The sequence below is a fragment of the Melopsittacus undulatus genome, chromosome 3 (genome assembly GCF_012275295.1).
Source record: "Melopsittacus undulatus isolate bMelUnd1 chromosome 3, bMelUnd1.mat.Z, whole genome shotgun sequence".
NCBI classification, from domain to species: Eukaryota; Metazoa; Chordata; class Aves; order Psittaciformes; family Psittaculidae; genus Melopsittacus; species Melopsittacus undulatus.
Window position 1 is genome coordinate 75755227 of NC_047529.1, and position 8283 is coordinate 75763509.

The window sequence follows — 8283 nt, forward strand, 5'->3', positions numbered from 1 at the left end:
AGATCAATTCAAAGTAATGTGGTCACAGTCTAAAAACAAAGTGGTGCCTTCACTTCCCACTCTCTGACACAAGCCTGAGGTATCCCAGATAGGACAGTTATGCTGTCCCATAACAGGAATGTTATGCCACACAACCTAGCACAGCTGTGTGAAATGTCACCGATTCACCAAAAAATGGCAACAGAAGCTGGTGGTCCAGACAGGGATAAGAGGTGAACACCTCCTGCTGTTCTTCACACCTGAATGCTGCCTTCTTGCTGCACGCAGCCCACAGCTCACCAAGACCCAGCTTGTGGTTCAGGAGGAAGGTGTGCCCCAGCTGCAGAGAGCAGCAACAGGGACTCACTTATAGTTTGTCTTCGTAGGGTAATCATGGGAACAATCTCTGGGAAAGTCATTTCATTGAGGCAGAGCCTCAGGAATGGAGGCTCAGAGTCTTGGATGGCAGAAAGCAGCCACAGTCAGTGCTGTGAAGACATGCTGACTGGCACTGCCATGGTTTCTGACCTCTGGCATCTTTCTGGTTTTTCCCTCCATCCTGCCATTTATGCTAGCATTGGTATCCCAACACTGACACCATAAAAACATGAGACAAACATACCTTAATTTTTTGGGATGATGGTTTTAATTAGTTTTGTGTGTGCAACACTAAGGGTTCACTGAATGAGCACAGAACAAACACTTATTGCTAAAGGTACTTTTCAAACACAGCACAAAATAACAGCTTTCACCCAAAGAGGATACAGTCAAAAGCTGAGGCCTGAATAGTAGCACGCTTCCTTCAAGGAGGAAAAGTGGTGGGAGACTAATTCCCTGATGAAGTATTAAACTGAGATGGAATAAAAACTTCTTGCTCTTATTTATAGAAAAGTGCTTTCAGTTCCTGATAAAGGCAGACATTCTCCTTGTGCAGCTCTTAGGAAACAACCATCATTTTCCTTCCAGCTATACTGCTCATTTAACAACAGTAGCACCCTGTTCTTAAACTGTTCTCTGCTCTTTTATGCTGTGAGGTTTCTCTCATATACTGACCTAGGTTCCCTTCAGCAGCCTGGGCCTGTACCACCCTCATGCAAAAGAAGCCTGGGATTCCCACATCTGATTTTTCCTGACAGTTCTGTAATAGCTGCTTTAGGCTTCTGTCATGCTGCTGGGGATGCTCTAAGCTGGGTTCTCCCCTGCTTTGCTCAGGGCACGGTGAGTACAAACTGTTCCCAGGTCCAGAGAGCATCTGGGTTTATGCCTCCAGTTTGATTAAGCAGAAAGAGAAAGGCAAAAAAAGAATGGGAGCAGAGGGAGATCTACAGCCATGACTGCACATGTCAGCAAACGGCTGCTGTGAAGGCTGTGTAATACTGGTGCCAGTAAGAGGACATTCCAGCCCACCAGTGCATTCAGAAAGCAATTGCTGGTGACATTTCTTCACACCCTCCTCCTCAGAAACTGTCAGGTTTTTGTTTGCATGTGGGAGGCTGATAAACCAGAAGTGGGGTCTGCTTCCTTGTGCTGTACTAAGCAACCAAGGAGGCAAAAACCAGTCCCTCTAATCTGTCCCCTTAAATGATTCTGACAAGTAGAATCATTTTTAGGCTTGAAACAATCTACGCTATGGTACGAAAAGGTAAAAGTTTTCCCACTCTTGCCTAACAGAGATTGAGGGCCTTTGCCCATCTCTTTCTTTAGCCCTGCCAAGGACTCCTGATAACAAGGGTTTAAGCATACATAGCACTACAGAATGGGGAAGATAGAAAACCTTCTGCAAGGTCCATGCCAGATGATTTGCTGAGTAACTGTCTAAGAGGCACATCAGAGATTTTCTTTGCAACCTGGTTCATGTGACCAACAGCATCATATGATCTGTGGCATCTTCTTGCTGTCTTGTCTCGGTGTCTAGTGGCTTGTTGTGCAATTGTGAAAGTTTTCTACACCTCAGATACACTTGGTTTCTTTTAAATGAGCTCTTCACCTTGTTGCCACTCAAGTGATTTAGCTTGGATTGTGTCACTATTCTGAAACCAACTACGAGCCTTTTGCTGTGTGAGAAATTGGATGAGTTGCTCATTCCCATGACCAGCATGCTCCATTTACAATGTTGGTCATTATTGCCCTACTGAGTCTTCTCCCAGTGCTGAGATGACCATCACTTGTGTCATCCTCACAGCAGCGGACTGACTACTTACTGATTACAAACCACAGCAAATCTGAAAAAGCCAGAGGTGGGTATTCAGGTTATCTGGTAACACAGATAAAAGCCTGCAGTTGTCACATTCATGCCTCATCAACTAACATGCAGCCAGCCCAAACTGAGGCAAAATCTCTCCTCTTGGATCCCTGAGAGACTGCAACAGACAACCTCCATGCCATTGCTCGGAGCTGATGGTAATAAAGCAGGATTCTGCTTTTGGACTGGGTGACTGTATTTCACTAAACATGTTATTTTTATTCTAAATTGGACAAGAAAACTTGAATATTGCGGAGTCTCAGTAGAGGCTCTGAGCTATCTGAGCATCATTATCTTTTGTCTCCATGTAAAAATGCATTGTGTAAAGAAAAGCCAACAGGATCCATCCCACTAAATGCATAGTTACATGTAGTGACATCCATCTACACAGACAGGCAATATTTGTGTGCCTACAATATTCTGTCAATTTTAGTTCTGCCATTCTTAGATGGAAAAAAAGAATACAGAAATGCAGGACAGATTTGTATTTGTAATTCATGTTCATAATAGTTCTAAGCCATATAGTACCCATTTAAGGGGACTACCCTGCCTTTTTTTCTCTATGATGGTTGTGTTGAGGGGTCTACAGAGCAAATCACCAAGTAACATGATCAAATAGCCTGAAGAATTTTGTGGTGTGTGGGGTGATCCTGGAGGTTTGTGGTTCTCTGAACAGCCAACCATAGTGCTTTTACATTATAGTTAAAATATACTCAAGGATGGGGAAGCCCAAAAATCTGGGTGGCAGAAGCACTCCACAAGAGTGGTGTACCTTGTGAATGAGTCTGCCTTTGGTATTAGTTCTAGAGGTCTTGACAGCTTTCTTTTACTTCCCAATTTTAGAAACAATTTGAGGAACATTCTTTCTTACACTATTTGGGAACTTCTGCTTGTAGTTGCAATTGAAAATGTTGTCTGTGAAGATGCGTGGTGGTGGGAAGCCCCTATAGGTGACCACAGCTAAGCTCTGTATCCAAATACTCAGCAGCCCATGAAAGTATGAACACCGCTGAATTTCCATCTTAAGCCATATCCCTGTGGAAAACCATTATACATAAAACACAGGAATGTAGGAATTGGTAGGTTGAACCAGGCTCAAAAGACACTTAATCCAGGTTTCTATCTCTGGTGGCAAATTATGCTACTTGCTTCAGAAACAGGTGCAATTCTCATACGTTTGTAAGAAGCTTTTTCTTCCAAGCCCCTGGTTTATTAATTGCATTTATTCTTGACAAAAGAGTACAGGAAAAGGCTGATTTAGGTTCTATTTCATTAGCAACTGTTTGCCAAAAAAAAAAGCAGGAATGATAATACACTGGTAACATTTCAGTTTTAAGAGTACATCAGCCTGTGTCCCTATGGGCAGAAGAGCACAGTGTTCAAAGGAGACACTGCTGGTAAGGACAAGGAGCATTCTTCTGAGGCATCTTCTGCCCTCCAAAATAGAATCAATTTGCAACTGTTTATCTAATCCATGCAAGCTGTGACACATATGGTGCCCTTTTGCATTAAGTCCTCTCAGAAGTATGAGCTTCCTGTCCTTGGATGGAGAAGAGCCTTCCTCTCTGCCAGAGCCTATTCTTTTTGCATCACTTTGCTCTCAGTCATATCCAAAGAGACCTTTATCAGCACAGAGTCCTGTTAAAGAGTGACTAACAAAGTGAATGAATGTATTCCATTATTTCCTTAATCTTTTCACGCAACATAGGCAGGGTGAAAAACGCTTGAATGAGCTTATACTCAAAATTCTGGGGTTAATTACTCTTTATTTTTTCACTGAAGGCTCCTGAAAATCATACTTTTTATGCTGTCTGCTAAAGGAAGTAGATGAAAACATTCCCATTAAAGACTCAGCCTTTCTTCTAAGTGTCAGCTGAGTTCCATTCACCTTCCTCTGTCACCCAAGAAGAGGCCAAGAAAATCAAGGAAAACATTTACAACTGCCAGTAGGCCTACCAGGAAAAGAAACTCCAAAGCAAATAAGCTACCCCAAAGAACCGGGAAAGACTGTTACTCTTCCTGGTGTTTCTCAGCAGAAATAGAAGCCTAAACCTGTATCACAGTATCGCAAAAGTGACATTGCAAATTGGTTCTAAGAATTCTGCCATGGGTATCATCTAGGGGATTTTCTGATCTAATACAATAACTGAAACTTTTTTCATTACCCCAAACAATGGAAATTAAAAACTGCATCTGAGCTGACTGTGAGAAGAAATTAGATAGGAATACATGTAGATCTTTGTGTTCTTTTTCAGTCAGCTCTCTCTGATCAGTCACTTCTCAGCAGAAATGAATCTCATTGATGGGAAACACAAGATGCACTTCGTCCATTATTAAGACAAATATTGCAGTTGAGGCTGAATCAGGAGGTGTAACCTCTGTTGTTTCCCAGACCTTAACACCAATAAATTAAGTTCCCCCCTGAGTAATATAAGAAGTAAGGGCTTTATGAAGAGCACCAACTTGTCTGAATGTAGGAGGATTGTGAAAAGCCAACACAGTGCAGTGGGCTGCCTGACCTGTGCGCGGGCTGAATACTTTGCCTGTGTGAAGAGAAAGGTGTCCAGGGGTGTCTGCAGTTTAAGACTACGGCAGAGACTCTTTCAGAAAAGCTGGTATTTTTTTCACCCCCCCAAGGATTTAGAGTTTAGGCTGATAATTCTACCTGAGGAGAAGATCTTCCTAAGAAAAAAATCAAAGCCTTCGGGCCCTGGAGCACAATCAAAGTCCCTTCCTCCAGTGTTGCCAGGAAGAGGAAAATTAGTCTGATTTGTGGTGCATTTCCAAGTACATGGCACAGTTACCTGGGCAGGATGCAGGAGGAGGATGCAAACATTCTTACTACATGTATGAGACACACAGAGCTTAAATGCATGCATACGGGACAGTTGCAGGGGAAAAAAAAATCCCAAAACCCAACTGAAAATCAAACACACCAGATGCTGGGCAACATCATACTTCAGATGTCTGAAGTACTTTGTGTCTGCTAGGGTTCAGAAAACCTTTCCTTCTGTTGCTACAAAAGAGCTGTCCTGGTCCACTGGGCAAAAGCTTTGCTGCAAATCACTAGCCAGCTCTTTTCATAGGATGTATTGCAACACATCCAGCTGACACGTGTTCAGAGTGGCGGCATTTTCTGAATAATGGCCTATACAGTGTACAAGATTCCTGATGCATTTTTGTGAGGATAAAGGGCTCAAAAAGCATCAGTCCCCTCAGGGTACATAGCCTCCTTTATTTTCCTCTAGCTGTGAAGCTTACAAAAAGCAAGACCTGGGACTCTGAAATGAGCACTTCACCCAGCACAGAGTCTACAGAAACATTTTTGATCTGTGGAGTAGATGAAATGTATTTAAAGGTTGGACCCAACTTTGTCTGTGCCATGGAGTTCCCTTCTTCATGTAGCTGTGCCAGGAGCACCCCTCAGACCAAGCCAGGGAAATTCCCTTTCTGCCTTCAGTATCCTCCTGAATTACTACATTTCAAAGTTTCTTTAAAACAAACAGAGCTGCTTGCTCTCTCACCCCATTCGTTTTGAAGGATCTGCTCATTAGATAGCATCTGAACCACAGACTGTGTTACCAGGGTCCAAATGGAGAGTTCAACTAGGAAAGTGGGAGCTGGAGGAGGAGCTGCCAGTGGCTGAATGCCAGTGTGGAAAAGCAGTGGATGCCAGTGACCCTCCATGTGAGAGCAGGCTGTATGCAAGTCACTCTCCTGAAGTGAAAGCTTACGCCCTTCAAGAATATATCAAGAAATGTCAGATGGTTGTTTTGAAAAACAGTGATGAATGCTTAAATGCTAGATAAACAGCTATTTTGATAAGGAAAGGTTACTGTGTCAGTATATGTAGAGAGGCTGGGTTTGAGATCTGAGGGTGGGCATGATTGATTGACTCTGAAGTTAGCATCATTAGCATCATTATTACTAATCTTATTACAATGTCGTGACTGGAGCTTAACCAAATCAGGGCACCACAATTGAAACAGGCACCAGGCTTCTGCCTAAGCAGGTCATAGCCTGTACACAGCAGGTACCTGGGGTCTGTGCAAGGAGAAGGTTATCAGTCTGAAGGGATCTGGTAATCCTTTTCAAACTAAGAACCTGCTGTCACTTTCCTGGGAAATACTGTTATAACCTAAGCATAACAGCCTGGAGAGGTATGCTGTGAGGAGGCTCTCTGAGTGTAGGATACAGGTGGATTTCCCTGCGGTGAGGACGGGGACAGTGACATGCCCATTTGCAGGTCTCCATTAGTGAGCAGGTGCTGATGGGGCAGCTGCACCCAATTGACTGGTCCATGGTGAGGCCCCATGGGGGTCAAAGTGGTACATCTATCGAGGAAAAACAGGTTAGATTTGTCTCTTTGCAAAATTAAGGGAAGAATGAAATTGTTTTGGAAATTACCTCTGCATCATGAAAAGTTTAATTGAATGTAAAATGCTTTCACTGAAAACCAGCAGTTTACTTCAGCTGAAAACCCACTATTTAAAATAGGAGCCAACTTGTATTTCTTTGACTTTCGGCAAGAAAGTCCCAGCAGCCTGCTAAAATAGGATTTTGAGCAGCTGTTCTTAAGAAATTGAGCTCCTTTCAAATTTCTTCTTCAAGCCAGCACCAAAATGACCTGTTTGGTTTGTTTGGTTTAGAAGGAAAAGGGGAGTCACAGATTTACCCATCTCACCTGTGGTTGGCTCAGCAGGGCTCCACTCAGAGCCTGATTTTCACTTTTGGTTTGGTTCTTTGCTCGCTCATGCAGAAGTTGAACTTTGAAAAATCCCCAAAGACAAGGCCTGGCCGCAGTGCTACAGTTAAGTCAAGTGCAGGATTTTCCCGTCATCTGTTTATAACTGGCTGGAGAGTTTTTTGGGGTTTTTTGTTATTTTTCAAGAGCCACTTCAGGTAGGGGGTTTCAGGCATTATTTTTAGAGATATTATATGAAAAATAATAGAAGTATTAGAAGAAAATCCATTGAACTTGCTATTTGTGAGACATAATGAATGTACACATTTTCTTGTGTAGAAGCAGGGTTGCTGCTCTTAGCCAAAGGGAGATGGATGCTTATTGCTGGAACTCTGTGACCCAGGCCCACTGCAGGGCCAACCTTACAGCTGCAGGGAAGAGCAAAGTGTGGCTGGCTGCAGTTAAATGTTGCTGCTTGCCCAAGAAAGCAAGAACTTGTCTGTTTAGATGCCTCTTGATGCGCTTGGTCCCTTTTAGATGCTTATTCTTTTGCCATCTTGCAATTAGGCCCTTATTTTTGCAATCACATGGTGGCACGTCAGAGTCATGGTCTGAGCTAGGAGAAGGGCCAAGAGTGAGATCTCTTTGCAGGAGTATGTGAACAGCACTTTGAAGAGGCTGATGGAAACTGTGCTCAGGTGAGGACTGCAGGATGAGGGAATGTCAAGCAGAAAAGAGGTGTTTCTCTTTTTTCCTTAGGATAACAGGTGTCACGTCCAGTCATGTGGACATGAGTCCACAGAATCATCTAGTCTGGCTGCATGTCCACACTGGAATTTTGTCTGGTTAGTCTTGGAGTGAGCCCAGTCAGCAATGTGTGCCTGACTAAAATACTTCTGCTTTAGTTAATGCATACATCCTCTCAGAAGGCTCTTCCTTTCTCCTGCAGATCTCAGCAGAGAAACCACTATTTAACTTGATGCTTTTCAGTGCAGCTCTAACTTTCACAATGGCTTATTAACACTGTGGTGTGGTTTTTGCACATCTGATTTTTCCCAGCTTGTACAGATATAACTTCTCCTAATGCCTATTTCTCCTACGTTCAAGAGCTCCTTGTGGCAGCTGTTTCTTCTCCATGAATGAATCCACACACATAAAATGAGTCATATCCTAATCTTCCTTTTAGTAATTTATCTGGGCTATCTACTTAGCTTCCTGGCAGTGGACAGTGGGATGTGACTGCTGCCTGGGACAAGAGAGAAGACAAGGTTGGTGTTTGAGAATGTAACAGGTCCAGCAGCTGGGAGGTTGTGTTTCCATATAAAACCCAAATATGCAGCCTTATTTGCAGTACACCAGGCTCCTTCATTGGCTGGGG